General features: G+C 37.5%; 1 protein-coding gene across 5 annotated transcripts in view; it reads right to left on the reverse strand.

Moving 5' to 3' along the window:
- The window catches only part of CD36 (CD36 molecule (CD36 blood group)), a 39,153-nt gene extending 30,348 nt beyond the window's left edge, over positions 1-8,805 (reverse strand). For 2 of the 5 annotated variants that reach the window (XM_064505054.1, XM_026095045.2), the window contains exon 1: positions 6,836-6,990. The gene's annotated coding sequence lies outside the window, so the exon portion shown is untranslated. Of the gene's footprint in view, positions 1-6,835; positions 6,991-7,974; positions 8,109-8,702 lie in introns of those variants that run through there. The other 3 variants (XM_026095044.2, XM_026095041.2, XM_026095047.2) reach the window with 3 other exon arrangements.
- Positions 8,806-18,329: the final 9,524 nt, after the last annotated feature.

The raw sequence follows: 18,329 nt of genomic DNA on the forward strand, positions 1-18,329 counted from the left end.
AATATTTTTAAGATACATCTTCACCTCTGTGTGAATCATATTAATGGATTGTTTGAACAGGTACTTCTGGCAGCACCAAAAGAAAATGATTTGTAAGTGGTTTGTGTATAAGCAGAAAAATATTCCCAGAAGTTTCTTCAGTCCAGACTTTCAAGGTATAATATTGGATGTAGATTGTGATCCGCATGTTCATTACTTGCAGTGTGTTTTGACTGATCGTTTAATGTTCTGTTTTTGACATTGTCCTATTTGAAAGTTAAGATGTTATGGAAGGAGCTACGTTCTTTTAATGTACTTCTGCTAAGTAAATCCATGATGGACAAAGATTAATGAAGCTGATGTTTTGTCTTCTAATAGCAAAAGCAAGAATGAAAGTGAACCAGTCCTTTGGAAGCAGCCTGTAGGACAGTCCTTGTACAAGCCTTGCTGCCAGGGAGAGTTGTGGACCTGCCTAGCTTCTGTTTCATATACTTGAAAAATGCAATAAATACACACAGATGTCTCTGATTAAAGAGTAAAGTTTAACTGCGGAAGGAAGAAGTCCTCCATACTATGGCTTCCATGCACTAGTTTTATGAATATTGTCATTAATTATTTCTATCAGATATCTCCTTGTATGATGCTCTCATGATGAACATCTTGTTAGGAATCCTCTAGCTTTCTTCTCAAGTCACACGGCCTTCTTCACTACTGACTTGCCTCTTTTAAAAGGAAGTAATTCCACTTATTCACATTCTGGCTGTGCAAATCTTCTCTAGCATGCTCATATTCTCCATCTGCAGTGTGTGGCATTTAATATGCAGTGTTCATAAGGGAAGGGAAGATCTACTATCATTTTTTGATGAAACCCTAAAATGTAAATGGCAAGACATTACAGTAGACTCAGTGAAGCTTGGATTGCTACATATACACGAAGAACTGGGTTAGCTGATTTTGTAACATACTATTCTATTATCGTGTATAGGCAAAATCGCTGTTGGCAGACAAGGCTTGGTGGTGAAATGAGGACTGCCAGGTGCAACCACAGAAACCAGCTAAAAGCATTTGAATCTAAGGGAGAAGCTGTGCACATTTGGGTATCAGTCATTTCTCTATTTCATTAAAAAAGCAGAAGTGCTTAATTGTTTTTGAGCTTCATACTTTTGTGTTCGCTGAGTAAAATCAGAGTTCAGAGGTTGTACGGGAGACACAGAGAGACACAGAGTGATAGAGTGATGGCAAAAAAACCCTAAACAGTTATGTTTTTCTGCAGAGTCCACAGTGGTGTGACAACAAAAAACTACAGCCACAAAGAGAAACTGCCAAGAAAGATAAATAGTGTAAATGACGCTCATGTGGTTGCTGAAGACACAGAAAATCACAGAAGTAAAGCAAGAGAAATGTGGTGTTAAGCCCACATGAATTCCACATGCATTTCCTGAAATAAACAAATTACTGACGAGATGAATGTGAGTCCTGGTTTTTTCAGGCATCTTACAGTCGGGCCTTTTGGCAATCACTGTCCTAGAGGTGCTTTCTCAACACAGAGGGAGTTAATGCTGACTAGTATTGTTTTTATGTATGCCACGAAATTCCTAAAAACTCAATGCCCCTCCACCCCAATTTTTTAAGTTAAGATCCCTTCCCTCAGAGGAGATGAGATGTGGTTATGGTTTGTATAATTTGAATTTTAAGGGATGTCCACATAAATTTTCTCTCCTGCAAATTCTTTGACATACAGTAAGACATGAATTAGTATCACCATGTCATAGCACAGTCATGGCAGTTACAGGGTCTCTCTTCACCTGCCTATTATGAAACTCATAAAAACTAATCTTAGCATTAATCGTTTTGTCAGATGTGGCTGAGCTGAGCCAGCAGGTTAGAACACTCCAAAAAACTTCTGTTTATACATTTTCACCCTCTATGAATTTTTCAGGGGACATTAAAAATAACAACAAAAAAAAAACATTTTAGTCATTAGAGAAATGGTAAAGAGCTGGGGCAGATGATGTAATGGTTAATATTCTCAGCATTCAAAAAGTGACTTTCTATAATCTTTCAAGTACTCTTCCAATTTTTAAATAAAAGTGTGAGGAATTATGTTTACATCCTTTCTATGGTGAGTAAAGGCACAGATTTATTATCTAACCTGCCTCTCCTATCAGCACCATATAATGTGGCTTCTTCACTCCATCCCCCAAATCATCTTGCTACCACAGTCCTCTTTGGCTTCTCCACAGTGATTAAGTTGCACAGGAAGGGTTATATTCTGCTCAGTAGTGAAAGATTTAAAGCATTCACAAGGAAGAAAAGTAAGAACAAGTGGCTTTTTGTCCTCAAACAAGCTCAATGCTTTTGTGTTGTCATGTGCACTTAGTTCTACAGAGGAAGAGAATAAGGAGGGTGAATCACCTACAGCAGAAAACGTGCAATATGCCACCAGCTGGATGACAGTTCTTCCCCTCTGCATTTATCTGAGATACTGTGAGGTGTTCCTTTATAGGGAGTGAATTTTTGTATTCATGAAAGATAGCTTGATTTCCTGTGGAGATGGAAACCTTCTGTGTACCACCCCATCACAAAATACATGAGAAGTAGCACATGAGTTTTCCACCCACACCAGCCTCAACAATTTATTTCACTTCTGTTATGTAGGAGTCCTCTCTAGCGTAAACATTGCCTACCTTTAGGTACTGCCTACAAAGCATTTGATTATATAATACCAAAATGATAAAAATAATAATACAGAATTAATAACACATTTCTAAGTGATGTGTTCACCCTCTTTGCCTCAACTACTCTCACTGTGATTGGTATTTTATAGCACCTCATTTACCGAAAGCCACAGGAGAAAACAGAGTTATCTAACAGGCATAGTCCCTTCACTTTAAAAGAAAGAAATACAAAGATATTTCAGTTGTTTCAGTTTTGGTTGCAATATCTCATCTCTAAGAAGCTAACTGAAAAGAAAGAAGTAGTTTCAGAGCAATGACACTTTTCTTGGTTAAAGTTATCTGCAAATATTTGTTGCAGATAACTTTATCCAAGTAAAAAGTAGGCATCTGACCTAAGGAAGCTAAATTGGTTTCCTCTCATCTCAGTGGAGAGCGAGAATTTCCAGGGGCTCATCTCATCTACCTTAAATGCTTACCTTAGGAAAGGATTTATCATACCCTTTGGAGGTATTGACATCTCTCCCTTAACTAAAAAGGACCTAAATGACTTGCTTAAGTTAGACATCTATATTTTAACTGGTTACTGCTAGAACAATTCCACTTAAAGTCCCCGTAGAAGTCAGCTCCTCCCCTCATCAGCATATCAGTATCACAACTGCTGTACAAAGTTCCACTAAATGCAAACAAATTATGAAGCAACCGGCAAATGAAAAGAGAAAAAATCAAAGTATGTGCAACCGGCAAATGTAAAGAGAAAAAATCAAAGTATGTGCCACCTGACTTTAATGAAGAGCTTGGGCAAAGATCGCAGAGGTGTTGTATCATTTCTTGCCCCTTCACATCACAGATTACTGCTGCAGATGTGTTGGACTTCATGGCTTTCCAGTGGCATACTTCAAACACTAACATCAAACAGTCTTCAGCTACCTAAAGAAAAATCCTCACAAACATGCATGTAATACCTGATCCCCCATCACAATAGCTTGGAAGACTCAATCCAAATGGGTGTGAGATACTTTGCTTTCATCAGATTACCCACCATGTAAGGGCTGCAGCTCCTTCACTACCCTCTAAGGACTCCTAACTAGTTCTCCCAGTTCTGTTAAGTGTGAGGAGCTAAGGTGCTGTCCCTTGTGATCCTCAGTGTGTGTTCCTGCTGATACGGAAAACATCCTAAAATACCATTGGCTCAAGCTAACTTGGCAGCAGTACAGTGGAAACAGTGTGACATACTTGGCTCCTGCCGGTGATGAGCTTGTCCGTAAACTCTAGCTAGGTCCTTTATAGGCAAAATGGGTGATGGAAGATCTAGCACCTGCTTCTGTTTGTTTCTTTCCCTAGAAAAATTGATTTTGAGCTCTTCTTCACTGTCAATGGCATGCATACACTGCTGCTTTTCTCAGTCTCCAAAACTGCTTTTAAAAATTATTTTCAAGTGATTTTAGCAGGTGAATCAGGTGAAGAAAGCACAAAACAGGAAGGAAGGAACAGAGCAGACTTGGACTCTTCAGCTACAGTAGTTATAGGTCAAGTGAGAGTCTTTCTGAACATAGAGACAAAGGAACCTCATAGGATTGAGCCCAGTACAGAAACTGTGATATAATAACTCAGTCTTCTGAGTGAGTCTGAAGGAGCACAGAGCTATAAAAATCTGTTACCTAAAGGACTGGGTCAGAATATTAATGCTAGAGACTTTTCTCACTGAAACCTAAGGAGGGCATAGAGAGGAGGCTGCACTGGTAGAAGAGAAAAATTTTGAAAGCAGATGTCTTATGAAAGTCAAGAGAAATTTAATAAATCTTGTCCCCAGTTGGATATATTCCACTTCTTGCAAAACTCTGCTCCTTGACTCAGAAGTCACAGAATAATGGAGTAATTAGAAACTTCTTCACTGGTGCAACAGCTGGCAGAATAATAGTCACCTTACTGAATCATCCCAAACAGACGGTGGCAGTGGCTTTGATAAATGACTGGGTAGTCCTTATGTTAGCTTCTGCCTGCCAGCTATACCATGATTTTGTCTGTGTAGTGAGTAATAACATACTTACAGTGATTTTTCAAATGAATAAAGAAGTAGGCTTTAGAATTGGTCAACTTTTTGGTGACTTCTCAGGAGGTGGAGACCTGTCTGACAGTTGACACCCTTTTCTTCTCTCACATGGAGCTAATACAATGTCCAGCTGCGTGCTGAGAAACTGCATTTAGTAGACATGTTCCAGATCTGGAGAGACATTCTTGGTCTGAACAACATGCAGACCTTGCCCAGGACTTCAGCTCAGACTCAAACACCAGGCATTAAAGCCTAACCATAAGCCTACCGCCAGAAAAACCTGTCTTTCATCCGGTCAGCACAAAAGGAAAGTTCTACCTAACCAATCCCATGTTCTGGGACAAGTCCCCTGCCCGACTTTGAGGATGACAATCAGTCATTTGGATAGGATCAGGATATCCATGACTCTGCCAGGGAGACATACATTTTCTACTAAATAAGAGGACAACATAGAAATTCATCTGGAGAATTAGTACAGGCCAAAGCAATTCCTGATTAAGCATTCTGCCTTGAGGGGGAATCTCGAGAATACACCACCACAACACAGAGCCAATGGAGACAGTCAGAAAACCAGATTTTCCCCTCCAGCTGGCAGCGGAGATATGGTGTGGGTTTTGCCTACCTACCTGAGACAGAAAGCAATACTCAGACTGTGTCAAACAAATGTGCTCAGACTAACATGGAGTTTTTCACCTTTCGTAACCTTTCCCTATGGATCTGCCGAGCTAGGCTTAATTTAACCTACAGTATTATACAAAAACTTAATCCATTTTATTATAGGAAGGCTGCTTTTTCTCTGCTTTATTCTAAGTACTAACAGGCTACTCTTGTAAGCATGTTGAAAAAGAAATTTTATATTTTATATTTTTCTTTCTTGAAAAGTTACTTAATTTTTACACCCAAAATATGAAACCCAGATCACAAAAAGAAAAACCTAAATACATAAAATCACCCTTGCTACAAATGATATCTTGGCAGCAGCTTAAGTCCTATAAATGAAGAAAATATGTGGAGAATTATTGTATGTTAAGAAACATTAACAACTACAAAGAATAGACCAGTAGAAAAAGTCCTACTGGTGATTTCTATGCACTAGCAGTGAATCAAACTAACATAGATCCTGAACTTCTCAGATTATGTAATTTTCTCATTCTAAGACGTGGCTTTCTTTTTTCAGATGAAACCATATTACAGAAATATGCATATAACTATCAGTTACACACCAAGTTGTTCTGAAATATAATAATTTAACTGAAAAAACTCTACATTGCTGACCATTTTCCTGGCTGTTCCCATAATAAAAATGCTTCTGAAATATCACTTGAGGGCAGAAAAGCACCTCCCGAACTAAGCAACTGCATCCTGCAGCTTTATACAAACAGGATATTTTTACCAAGTTAAAAAAAATCACTGTGTTAATATCATAGTATTTATATCAGTTGTTAAAGAGAATCAGATAAGTAAAATAATACAAGTTAATAGATTTGACATGACTATACTGTGTTTACTTTGTTGAACTCAGGACCACTATCGCAAAAGGAATTTTACATATTTTACATCAGCATCTTTATTGGACATGAATTCTAATTTCAAATCTACACAAAAATGCTTTTACTGTACTTTAATAATTACTTCAACATTTTCAAAATTTCATTTATAAGTATAACACACATCTATAGTATACACGTTGCATAATCATCTATACACTTGATATTTCTCTTATACATACTTATTTTCCTATTTCTATAACCCTTTATATTATAGACTTTTATATATATATTTATTCACAAATGATTATACGTACTTATGTTACAGAGAGTTTAAAATGTGAATATATTAATCTTTTATTGTAATGTACAGTGACACGTTAGCTGTATATTAACATGCAAGTGAAATAATTTGATTAGCAGTATATTTACTCTTCCTAAATTTTAGTAAATGAGCTCTCCTTAGACTTACAAACAGAGAAGAAATAAAGGCTGAATGGCATCTGCCTTTGCTTTCAATGATTCTAACAGTAAGGACATATTCCTAGCAATATAATGCAATAGTATCCTCACATGGAGCTAATAAAATGTCCAGCTGTGTGCTGAGAAACTGCATTTAGTGCAGGAGCAGGGTCACATACCTGTATGGAGGAAGAACTGCTCTCACTACACTTGCCACCAAAAACTGGAGAGTTGCAGAAGAGCCTGCTAAGTTAGCTCCTTTCACAGAGAAATCAAGTTGCTGTAGCAACCCTATAGCAACCCAGGCTGACCAGTCCTCTCCGAGTCCATTGATCTTTCATCAGCCACAAAGGGAAAAAAACAAGTTTCAGAGACCTTTTAAACTCCTTGGTAGCTAAGCTGTCTTAAGTGATATGGAATTTTAAGAACCCTGAGCCAAAGATAATAGTCTTTCACACTTAGATTGTGCAAGAAAGACCAGCTCTGAGAAATCCTTTCAACGCCAGGCTCTGCCTCTGGTCTCTTTACCCACTGCTACAGCCCAGCACTCTGAGGCAATGTATCAGGTCCCTGCTGCCAATCCAGGGGAACAAGACTGAATGACTTTGCTATTTGCAAGAGCTCTTTGCAAACATCATCTAATCCTAGCTTATTCTCACAACGCCCTGGAAGCTAGGTAAGAAGTTTCATACTAAGCCTTTGGATTTGGGCTTATTATACTTATTTATATAAAGCACAGAGACAGATCAGAATGAAGGATCACAGCTGTATTTACAGCTGTTCAAATTCATAGGACTCTTTCTAATGATTTCCACAGGCTTTGGTTCAGAACTTTGTTGGCTAAGAAACAATTTAAGTCAAACAATAGTGCTCTTTCTTCTTTCTGTCTGTCTTTTTGGGTGCTTGCTAGATCCCTTTATAATAGCAGTGATGAACTGTTAAGCAACTTATTAATTTTGTATTTAAACAGCAGGTTAGGGCAAGTCCTCCCAGACATTTACAGCAAATGTCAATGGCGAGTGGCCTGCCTACCAAGGCCTTTCATCATTAAGATAAAAGCTGTCCCAGAGGGGGTTAACAGGACCCCAAGGTGAGTCAGTGTGGTAGGAGCTATAAAGCTACTTCCCACAGGTACTGGCTCAGGAGACATCCAATGTCATAAGCTTCTTTGCCTTGCTTTGTTTGAAGTCTCCCCATCTCTAAAGCTAGTCTGAAAATGAAAGGACAAGGGAAAGGAAAGGAACAAAAATATTCCAGAAATTTTCATTCATCTGGATATTTTCTGATCTATCCATTTGTATAAATGCTGTTGTTCTACCTTTGGAGTCCTGTTGATTGCTTCCTGCGTGGCTTTTGCAGCTGCAGCCTTCAGCTTGTTGCCAGACTTCCCTTCTGCCTTCCTTTCTACATGTGCTTCCTTTTACTCTTGTTTCCTTACTAAACATGTTTTCAGACTCTCCTCCTTCCTCCAGCACTCTATATATCATTTCCATCTTCCACCCTATCATCTCTGCAGTCACTCCTCCATTTAGCCTCCTCTGATCTGTCTCCTCCCCCATCAACTTATCCTCTAGTTTTTTTCTCCTGTCCCAGAATTTATGGCTGTACATCAATTCTCTCCTCATTCCCTGCCATTATCATTTATATTTCCCAAAATGTCCCATGTCACTTTTTTCTTTTCTCCCCTACTTCCCTTTCTCTCCTTCTGTCTGAAGTCTTGGTATACAACGTTAATCAAAAAGCTGATTGAAACTGAAAACCAGATTTATCAGTCCTCTTTGGTACACTTACCTGAACAGGTTAATTATAAATAATGATTTAAGTCGGGAACTTTAATCCAGTAATGTGTCCTTGTTTGTACTCCTTTCTAAAGTCTCAAAACAGGAAAGCTCATGGTGTCCCTGCCCATTATCTTTTCCCTGCCCAGCTGTCATTCAACACTTTTTTTGAAGTCCTCCTAATCCTAATAAAATGATTGGTGAAGAGCTTAAACCATATACAAAAGAAGCAGCTAAGCATGAAAAGTAAGCCATATCCTCAACTTACCTGCAACAGACCTGAGAGAGAATCTACAGCGAGTTGGGGAACAGCTCAGACTTCTCTGGACAGAGACAGACCGGGTCAGTGGAGGAGTGCAAAAGCTGGACTACTAAAAACGGTACTGTTCTTTCCATCCCACAACAACTAGAAAGGAAATGGGATGGATCCTTCACCCCTTTCTTATGCTTTGGGAAGTCAGAGTACTCTTTAGTGTTTAGCATTTAAAAACAGTCTTTAAAATTACATAGGATAAAGATTACAGAATTGTAAACGTGCCATCACAACACGAAGCACCCCAGGCATGTTTGTGGTGGCATACACACCCCCTGCCTAATTACACTCAGGCTTCTCTGTTTCAGGCAAAAAGTAACAATAGTCACTTATCGGATTCCCAAAATAGTATTGGAGATGATTCAGGAGGACACTCCCAAGCCTTTCTGGGTAATAACAACCTCAGGGTTACAGAAGTATTTCCTTCAGCTTCTGCAACCAGTTCTTCCATGCTATGCTGCACTCTGTTAGTGTGTTAGTGGCTTTCTAGCTAGTTTTTCTTCAGTCTTTCTGTCGTAATTCCTTTTCTCAGCTGCCAAATTCTGAGATAGACTTCATCTCCTTTCCTTAAAACCTTGCTATCATACCGTGAGTCCACCTTCTCCTGGAGAATAAATCCTCACTATATCAGAACAGTTCCTTTAAAAGTCTTGGAAATGTAGACTGAAATTCTCAACTCAGCTTTTCACCTTAATGCAAGAGGGAAATTCCTTTCCACTGCACTTTAAGTTCTGTGAGAACTGTTTTAACAATATTTATAAGTTCTAGATCTTACAAAAGATTGCTTTTTTGAAGTCCATGTGCCCATGGAAGCCTGCCAGTATCATGATCAAACTGCTTGGATATCTATCAGTTTATATCTGTCAGTTTACCTACTGCCCTCTGTCTCTGGTTTTAATGTGTCTGTAGTTCTAATGCACACATACCTGATGAGTGTCTCCATACATATCCATGTAATCGGTAAGAATTCTTTATAATAGACAGAAACAACTGCTGTGGAGATGATTTCTTATGTACTTGCAATAACTTTCCTGGAAGACAGCACTTATCCATTAGGCTTAGTAAAAGACAACTTCTTTGTTATCTGGAGGCAGCAGATCCTAGTATTTTCATTCTTCATGAGCATGTAATGAAAAGAATGTCTGTCTTGACATGACAGGCTTATATTGCCTCATGAATTGCTGAGGCTTGAGAAAGTCTTGTCTTTTCTTTGATAGTAGACATGAGAACATATTTTCCAGCAGATAATTTACATTCCCATGACTAAGTAAAACACAAAGACTCTCCTCCTTAGGGAGAATAATATTCCATTTTTGACCCAACAAATATTTAAACATTTATACATGCAAGCATGTATACATGAACATGCATGCAGGTGCCCTGTTTCAAAGGCAAAGCATGTCTCCTGAACCTTTGTGTGTAGCTGCTTATCCTTGCTTATCACCATATTCCAGCATGCAAACATCCTGAGGAAATACCACCATTTCCTTGTAAACTATGGTGTATATATCACACTGAAGCACATGTGACTAGGAGCGTTTGTGATAGTGCAGACCTTTGAAACTGTGCCATGATCGCCCCACAACCTTAGCCAAGCCATACTTTTCTTACCAGTCAGATTCCTCACCTGAACAATGGGGCAGTAATAGAGACTTGTTTCTTTGGCATGTTGCCAAACTTCATGTGTCACTTAAAATAAACTTTCTGAGGTGCTACAGCCTTCTTTAATGTGGCTACCGTAGTTCTATGTAACTTTGCTTTTCTTATGCTGAAATTCTTCCATGGATAGATTTCCATTTTAAGAGCAATGCTTCAGCAAAGTACTATTTTGATACCTCATGTGTAGTTCATAATACGCACTAGGCATGTGCTAACATTCTGCAGACCGGACAGTTCCAACTTCCAATGTATAGTCCCAATGGAAATGTAATATGTATATATATCACCTAATTCCACTTCCAGATTTTTCCTGATCACTTGGAAAGGTACCTTGATTGTATCCTACAACCTTAAGGATCAAAATCCAGTGTAAACATGTCCCTAGCTACTACACCAAGAAAGAGGAAAAGATAAGGTAGTATAGACATACTGAAATGGCAAACTCTAATCAGGACAAGGGTATGAATACATTTTGCCAACATCACACCAAGGTCCTAGTATGTGATGTCTTCCGCCTTACTGTAGGAAATCTTCACACTGTTGTTGTTCCCTGTCAGGAAGGTGATGTGCAGCCCTCACGCATCCTAGCAGAACTGAGCTAGTGTATTTTTTCCCCTGTGTGAACTTCAGTAAAATTTTACAGGACTAAAAATTAACATATCTCAGTTTAAAAAAATGATGCAGCAGACCTCAGCAAAATTTTCGGAAAAATCTTCAGTGCCATGGAAATAAATGACCTGCCATTCTGGATAGGATTCATCTTTTCACCTTTTGTTGTCAATATTGTAGACATCTGAATGGTTATCTAGAACTTCTTCATAGTCTACAGAGAAGAATAGGCCTTTCTAGGGCATAAGTCCTCTCATCCTTAGTAGATAATAAATTAAGAGTAGTTCCCATGAGTAACCTGACATGTCTACCTATTCCTTTGCACAAGTTTATCTCAAAATATTTTTCAACATGAAATGATTTTTCTCCTTTTTTCCTGAGCAAAGAAGAATGGGTATTCTACATAACACCTCCCAAAAATGCATATGAAGATGCAGTCCAAAGATTTTGAAGGATTTTCAGGATTTCAGAAATAACTTGTATTCAACTTCATGAGGCATTTGAAGGGAGCAGCAACAAATAAAACAAGTAAGCTTCATCTGACCTGATCCTACCCTAATTTTTTAATTGGAACTTATTTGGTTCTCAGACTTACTTGCAATGGGGAGAATTTCATCCTGAAAAAGGGTTTGCAGTTAGCAAAACTTGGCAGAATGATGTAACTTGAATTTAACTAGCCTACAGGCATTGCTCTCGGGATTTGCTCAGTATGAATTTCATCACATTTGAAAAAGCTCATATAACTCGTTATTAAATAATGGCAACACAAAATTTCCCTATTCTGATTCATTAAGAATTTTAATCTCATTTTTCCTTATACTCTTTATCTCACCATATTTTCATTAATAAGTAATTAAAACTCATTAAACACTGCTATGTTTACTATGTTCTGACTAAGCTTAGTTGACTGCTGATGGAATCCCAGCCAGGGTTTTTTTTTTTTTTTTCAAGCGATTTTAGATGCACTTAGGGGAGACACCATGGCAATTAAATAATTACTGCTTTTAATTAATTAGATATTAAGATACTGATTAGCTTGATATTAAGCTTTTTTATTAAAATAGGTGTTTCATCCTGCTCTCACTTTTAATCGTCTTTTGGTTTGAGCTGATATTACAGACTTCTTTGTCATGTAAACATCTGGTTATATGATATAAAATAAACAATACAGGTATTCAGAATAGTATGTTTCTATAGAGCAAATGCTAATTAACGAAAGGTTTCACAAGAACATGTTGATCTAGAGAAATTACACAGTGCTAAGTGATATTTATGAAGAAGTATTATATTGACAAATATTTAATATCTATGTGTTGCTGTATGGCATCTCTAATAACACCAAAAGATGTAACATATGCCAGTACATTGCATTGATGTTTGGCAACCATTTATACAGCAGCACTAAGCTTATCTTTGTTGCACATTGCATGTGTAATTGACACTTCAGGCAAAACTAAAAGATATTAATTTTTTTTTTTTAGTTTTCATGAAAAATCAGGAGCAAAATAGCTCCTGAACAGGTCAGTGGCTCATACCCTGACATGAGAGATGGACGTTCATAGGATCTGTTAAAATTCAGAGGCCTCGGAAGTGCTCTACCAGCTTTTTATTAAGACAGGGCCTGACAATCTCAAATTTCATGGATATAAATATAAGCAGAAATTCATAATTTATTCATAGTGTTACTATTCACATTCATACATTCATAGTATCACTATTTTCTCTCTGTGTTCAAGAATTCAGAGTACTCTGAATTTAGAAATTGCAAAGTGGTGTAGTTCTTGTTTAACTACAACACATCCCTGATGTATTTACTCAGATAATTGAGCGTTCGCAGTGAATCACCGCAGAACCTACAGGGAAGATGGAAGAGTTGGCAGCAGCTACTGAGGCTAGGCAGTAAGACTGGAAACTCCCATGTCTCAAAAAGGTAATGTCAGAGTAGGAATTTTTCCCAGGCCAGTTGCCTAGACTTGCTGCCTACGAGCCCAAAACTAGTGACAGTGATTGTCCTCTTCTCCAGTCGAATCTGGGAGTACCTGGAGTCACCCAGAAAGGGGAGCCAGACTAAGTGACAGCTCACAAGAATTCAAAAGAATTTACATCTGTGAAGTGAAGTGACACAAGTATAAGGAAGCAGAAAATAAGGCCCAAGAAGTTCTGTGGGTTTATTCAATTTTTCAGTGATGAAGCCCATTTATTTCCATGCATTTCCATAAAATCTCAGCATGAATGAAACCAGCATGTCTGCTTTATTTCTGTAAGCCAGACACTGCAATATGAGAATCCCCAAAAAGTTATTTTCAGAATTCACAAATGATTCTGGATCCCTTCCATCAAGATATCTGATTTAGGAAGATTGCTAGCTGTCCTTTGAAAAACAGATCCCTGTTAGCTGGAATTACAATGTTCCCCAAAACTGAGACATTAACATTGCTCAAAACTTCTCAAATACAGAATTGCTAGCTACTTACAGAACTGGAAGTGTCTAGTTTGTTTACATAATGGAGGTCCGTATAGTGAAAAAATAAAGTTAATGGTTTAGATTATTTCAATTTTGGCAAATATAAGTTGCTTGGAACCATCATAAATATAAATATCAGCTCTAGTTTGCTCAGGCAGACAGTTCTCTAAAATGTCTTAGAAATACTTTCTGTCAGTTTTTCATCCATATAGCCTATAACCTTACCCACCAGAGTCACCTTGAGTTTCTCCAGCAGGACTCCCACAGCACTTAGCTCCTCTCCTACTGGAACGACTCTTAACATTTGTTTTTCATCTGAGTAGACATCAAATATCTTTCATCCCTTTGGCCTCTCAATTGTATTTCCCAAACACAAGAGTTGTATCTGTCACCCCCCTCTGATGGAAAAGTAAAGTTGAGAATGCTTTATGTCCTTTGAACGAGTGTTGACTTTCCAATATGCCCCAGCATGTCCTTTTTAAAAACATCTCTTTCTGGGAGTTCTCAATTTACAAAATATAACTTCATATGCAAATGCATATGAAGGTGCAGCAAGCAAAGCCATAGGCTTTACAGATGTTCTGACAAGCAGCCGCTCTTTACTTTAGCAAGCACAAGTAATATACTGTGCTAGACAAAAGAAGCCACGATTTCATAATTCAGGTAACAGATTGCTACCCCAAAGAACTGGAACTCTTCTTTTTTTTCTGCCCAAAATGACAATATAATGTTGGAAATTCAAGAAAACCAAATTTTTCATAGCACATTGTATTGTAATTTTCTGAATTCATGGGCTCACATCCACCTCCCCCACTTTGGGGTCTGAGGCTAAACTCAATATAAGACATTCTCTAAACAAAGGAAGCCATATGGAATACATTCCTTTAAAAAACAGGCCACGGGTATGTCATAAGATGATACCATTATAGTCTCAATATGTGAGTTTACCGTTTATAGCTTTTACCGTTTAAGCTTTTATATACAAGCTGTAAGCTTCGTAGATCTGGTGGTTGTATTTCTAAAATATAGACTCCTTTAAGAAGATAATATAAAAGGTACCTGCACTATTCTCATTTCCTTCAGGCAGCATTCCTCTGTGAATTGACCAGCATTAAGAATTTGACTCTATTTAAAGCTTGAATAAACATTCTTTTGTTTCATAGTTTGCAAGCTTAAACAACTTAAGGAACTTTTCCTTTAGGGAATATGCAGACATTATAATTAATAAGAGACATTGACAACTTCTGGTCAAAATCCTCAGATACTTGCATTGGTATCAAGGTCAAAATGCAGAGGCTCCAGTATGAAGAATGGAAATGCCTATTTCTTGTGCTCAAAGACTTTCTGCCCTACTGGGCAGCTGTAATGGATACTGATCTTTGTTAAATGGGGAAGATACTGAACAAAATGTCACAAGAAAGCTTCTTGCACTTTGTGAAGACTTGGAACTACACGTGCACTTTGGGTCTCTAATGGATTTGGCAGTAATTGTGGGAAGACTAGCAGCTGATGCGATTCCGGAAAGCAGCAAGTCAAGAGCAAGAAACATTTGTGATTGAGACAGATCTTGACATTGCACAAGTCATACTTAAACAAGTGCCAAGAATGACTATTCAGAGGCCAGTAGCCCAAAGATACTGGGCTTCTGTTTTCGTTTTTAGTCATTTTGTTCCAAGCATGTATAAACAATACCTAATTGTAGGAAAGCTGGGAGGCAAATTTCAACTCCAAAGAGTATGTAAAAGGGTAAAGGAAACTCTGATGTTAATTAGCGAGAACAAAGCTTAAGAAGAAGTACTATCTGAACAGCCTCAAGGGACTAGACAGCAAATAGATCAACAATTTTCAAACATGACTATGATGCAGAAAGAAATTAGGAGAAAAGTAAAAACCCAAAAGAGATACTAAAAATACCACAGAAAATAACGAGCTGAGCAACAAAAAAAGAAGATATTAATGTCAATGGATGAAACAGTAAACCAACAAAAATACTTCAGGTAACTTTGACTTTAATGAAATCAGTATCACCCAATAGAATCCTCATTTTATTGTGGATCCTGTAATGTTTAATTATAAGGTATAATGGTTGCCATGGTTAAACTCCATTCATACAGAGTCAAGTGCTGGCATGAGTATCTCAGCTTTCATTTCCGAAAAAGAAAGTAAGTTTCTAGCTATTAAATCTATAGAAAAAGAAAAAATACAAACGTTTACTTTAATTCTTGCAGTGAAACCAGCCTCCTTATTCTAGAAAGCTCAACTCATTATTCTTGAGGATTTTTTTTGTGTTGGATATTCCCAGTTTTTACAAAATGTAGTCAAAGTATCATAATTCAGGGGAACCCAAATAACCATTTTTTTAAATATTGGAATCTATTATTGTTACCTAATTCTTAAGAGAAAATTGTCATGTTAAAATAGAGGTCCTCTTACTTTTCTATAACTTTAGAGTGATGATAATTTCAGAACTCTATGCAGCAATGAATCCAACTTTCCATTTTGAACATAAATGAAAAAGAAAGGACAAGAAATAGTGGTTCATAGATAAGGCAAATATGTTTACTTAAAATACACTATTTTGGACTTCAAAAGAGTGCTTAGAAAGATAGCTTCTCTCCTGTAATTTCATTAGAGATCTGTTACACTTCAGTGTCTCAACTTTTTTTTTGTACTTGCAAGGCTTCTCGAATCCACTTAAAAATGTCCTTGAAAAATAACTCCTTTTCCTACAGATTTCAAATCACACAAATGCAGGAAATTATTATTATAAATATTCTATAAATAACCTTGTTTTGATGGCTTAGTGTTTCTGATTCTCCTAACCTTGCACTGATTTTGTGGTGACAATTCTGCCTGAAAAGATAAGAAAAAGCTTCTTGAGCTTGCAGCTATTTCAACATCATTTAAGGAACTGATGATTCCCTGAAAATGTGCTGAATCAAAGTGAGTGAAATCCAGTTAAAAATATCACTTAAGAGGAAAATGTTCTGTTGGTGATTTCTCAGCATCACGTGGATTCTCTTTACGGAGAAGTGAGTAAATGAACAAAACAAGGAAGACAGCCCTTAAACATGAAGCAGGCAGGCCTGACATTGTCTCAGCATTTGAGACGAGATCGAGTGCAAGGAAGGATTTCTCAATTGTTTTTTTATGCCTCTCTTATTTATAGTATCCTGTCATTCATCTGGCAATTAGAAATTCCGCCCCTTGTAATCGCCAACTAAACCAGCAATTACCTCAAACAGTGCAAGTGATTTAACTTAGTCCTATTTAAAAAGAATAATTCAACAACTGCTGAAGGCTTGATGGAAGAGAATCTTAAATCACAGTATCTGAAATCAAATGTCTTCAGTGTATGCTGGGCTGAATATGAAAAAGCCCTTCTCATCGTAATAAAACTGCTTTCAACAAGTATTTACTTATATTGAATAAAGCAAGTGCATTCATATATGTATTACCACAAAACAGTTCATACTAATTTTGTTGATAATTCAATCATCTGTAGCTGTGTTGAAAAAATTAGTTTGCATCTATGCCTGATAAACAGATACGCGCATGTTTGCATTGTAAATCCTGGTGTTGTGGCAATGGGCAAGGAACGAACAGAATTTCAAAGTTACATTTGTGTTGTCGTGTTGTGAGAGCTTTCAGGAGTATCTGAGTTTTCATGAAGAGCAGCAGATACCTATGTCACTGTGATCACTACTGTTCTCAAATTTTTCAATCGTGCTTTTTAAATTAAAACAAAGCTTACCTGAACTGTTCAACAGCATGAAATGCTACTACACCCCAAGCTTTCCACACTGTGAATATGTTGTGTTTTCATCTACTTTTAGCAAGTAGCTAAAACTACAGTTCTCACTGCTCTGACTGCAGATCCTGCCTTTCCTTGCCTCCCACCGTAACACATCCGCTTTAAATGTTTGCTTTCCTGATAGGAGCCATGAAGAAACCACTGAAGTAAAAGTGAGACTGAGCGGAGAGGAACAAATACTACTCTAATAGATGCTTTCTCTCTCATAGTCAGCAGAAGTACTTAATGCTAGTAAAGACGGTGCTCTAATACAGTCTGAGATTTGTTTATTTGTAGCTGGGGTCACCTCTGAATAGATCTGAGCAGAGGAAATGGGAGGTGGAAGTGAGAATCGATATTTTGCTGTTCTCTGTATTACTTTTAAATAAAGTTGACAATTCAGTTATGTGACCTATCATTGAAATTTCTGCTCTGTATTCAGATAACTAACTGCATGGTGTGATTGGTAGAGAAACTGGGCACTTTTTGACTCCAGTGAGAACTGTCAGTAATTACTGAAATTCAAACTTTTTTGTGTGTTTAAATGGTGATTTCTAGGCTAAACAAGATAAAAGAAAATCCTAGTAAAGCCATAAGCCTTGTTTGAGTATAGGTCAAAACCGAGGCAATAATTCAGTCTCATTTTGAGTATGTCCCTGTGTATCCTGTGCATTGGTAGCATCTTCCTTTTTGCTTAGGGCAGAGCCTGCAGTCTATAATAGTAACTCCAACACCTAGTGCAGTGAGGATCTGAATGGGGTTTCTTCAATTCAGTAGGAATGTCAAATTATTATATTCAGATAAATCCTCACCTTAGTCATGTAAAAGATTGATTGTAAGGCAAAATTCTAAAATCCTTTCTAGCAACTGGACTTTATCTGAGAAAGGATATAATAAAAAGTGTTCAAAGTCTCTCAGAATTGAAATATAGTCCACAAAAACATGTTCACAAATGATTAACAGAGAAAATCCCTATTTGAGCCAGGATAAGCAGGAAGGAGATTTTATACCATCTCCCAGTGTGTTGTTGTTACCCTACAATATTGCGTGCCTTTGT

Source organism: Dromaius novaehollandiae, chromosome 1, assembly GCF_036370855.1.
Source record: "Dromaius novaehollandiae isolate bDroNov1 chromosome 1, bDroNov1.hap1, whole genome shotgun sequence".
NCBI lineage: Eukaryota > Metazoa > Chordata > Aves > Casuariiformes > Dromaiidae > Dromaius > Dromaius novaehollandiae.